General features: G+C 38.4%; 1 non-coding gene across 1 annotated transcript; it reads left to right on the top strand.

Annotated features, from left to right (window-relative positions):
- Positions 1-1,884: 1,884 nt before the first annotated feature.
- LOC111722459 lies at positions 1,885-2,002 on the top strand. The gene has a single exon (XR_002771255.1). It is a non-coding gene; the product is annotated as a U5 spliceosomal RNA (small nuclear RNA).
- Positions 2,003-2,005: the final 3 nt, after the last annotated feature.

Genomic DNA, 2,005 nt, shown 5'->3' with positions numbered 1-2,005 from the left:
ACCATTGACTTTCTTCACAGAAATAGGAAAAATAATCCTAAAATTTATATGGAACCACAAAAAACCCAGAATGCCAAAGCCATCCTAAGCAAAAAGAACAAAACTGCAGGACTCGCATTACCTGACTTCAAATTATACTATAGAGCTGCAGGAACCAAAATAGCATGGTACTGGAAATAAAAGCAGACACATCCAACAGGACAGATCCAGAATTCAGAAATAAACCCACACATCTATAGTGATCTTATCTTTGACAAAGGTGCTGAGAATATAAAGTGACAGTGAAGAAGGGACAGTCTCTTCAGTAAATAGTGCTGGGAAAACTAGATATCTATACAGAAGAATAAAACTAGACCCTTATCGCTCCCATATAAAAAATAAAATTGAAATGGATTAGAGACTTAAATTTAAGACTTGAAACTATGAAACTGCCAAAAGTTTCGTTGGGGAAACACTTCAGGACATTGGTCTCCACGAGGACTTCTTGAGTAATAACCCCCACAGTGTAGACAACCAAAGCAAAATTGGACAAATGGGATCACATCAAGCTAAAAAGCTTCTGCACAGCAAAGGAAACAATCAACAAAGGGAAGAGACAACCCACAGAATGGGAGAAAATAATCTGCAAACTCCTTATCTGACAAGGGATTAATAACTAGAATATTGGCGGTGCCCATAGCTCAGTGGGTAGGGCACCTGCCACATACACTGAGGCTGGTGGGTTTGAACCCAGCCTGGGCCTGTTGAAACAACAATGACAACTGCAACAACAACAAAATAGTCGGGCATTGTGGCAGGTGCCTGTAGTCCCAGCTACTTGGGAGGCTGAGGCAAGAGAATTGCTTAAGCCCAAGAGTTTGAGTTTGCTGTGAGCTGTGATGCCATGCATGGCACTCTACCAGGGAGACAGCTTGAGACTCTGTCTCAAAAACAAAAAACTAGAATATTTAAGGAGCTCCAAAAAATCAATATGAAAAGATCAAATAATCCAATTTTTAAAAGGCAAAGGTAATCAGTTTGATATAAGCACTCCAGATTGTTTTAAAAAATCAACACATTGTGCCCCACATCCACACAAATGTATTCATGATCTATGTGTATATGACTTAATAAAAAAATTAAAATGATAAACAAAGGCAAAGGATCTGAATAGGCACGTCTCAAAAGAAGACTTACAAATGGTTAACAGCTATGTATGAAAAAATGCTCAACATCATTGTCATCAGAGAAATGCAAAATTATAATGAGATATTATCTCACCCCACTTAAAATGGCTTTTATCAAAAAGACAGGCAATAGTGAATGCTGGTGAGGATGTGGAGAAAGGGAACTCTGACACTGTTGGTGGAAATGTAAATCAGTGCAACCACTAAGAACAGTATGGAGGTTCCTGAAAATGCTAAAAATAGAATTACCACTGCTGGATATATATCCAAAGGAGGGAAAATCAATATATCCAAAAGATATCTGCACGCCTATGTTTACTGCAGCACTATTGCCAATAGCCAAGATTTGAAATGAACCTATCAAACGGAAAAGAACTCAAATCCTGTAAAATAATTTGAAGAGGGTTATTCTGAGCCAAATATATGTGATCATGACCCAAAGCCCCACCCAAGAAGCCTTGAGTGAGTGGTGTCACTGTGGTGGGGTTATAGTTTGGTTTTACACAGTTTAAGGAGACAGGAGTTACATGTGAAGTCATAAATCAATACATGGAAGGTATACATTGGTTTGGCCTCCAAAAGAGAGACATCTCAAAGTGGGGCATCACAGGTTATAGGTGGGTTTAGAGATTCTTTGATTTGTAATTGGTTAAACATAAGCATTTTTTTCATACATAGCTGTTAGCCATTTGTATATCTTCCTTTCAGAAGTGCCTATATACTCTGGTTTCTCCTCACATCACATAAATCTTTCACCTTTTACTAAAGATTTCAGTGGAGAGGAACAACTCTTGAGTCTGAAACCAATTTTTTGAGGCCTTGCCTTGGCAAAGGCTACC

The sequence above is a fragment of the Otolemur garnettii genome, unplaced genomic scaffold (assembly GCF_000181295.1).
Source record: "Otolemur garnettii isolate 467f Iridium unplaced genomic scaffold, OtoGar3 scaffold00257, whole genome shotgun sequence".
In the NCBI taxonomy this organism is placed as follows: Eukaryota; Metazoa; Chordata; class Mammalia; order Primates; family Galagidae; genus Otolemur; species Otolemur garnettii.
This window is presented reverse-complemented; position numbering and strand designations above follow the sequence as displayed.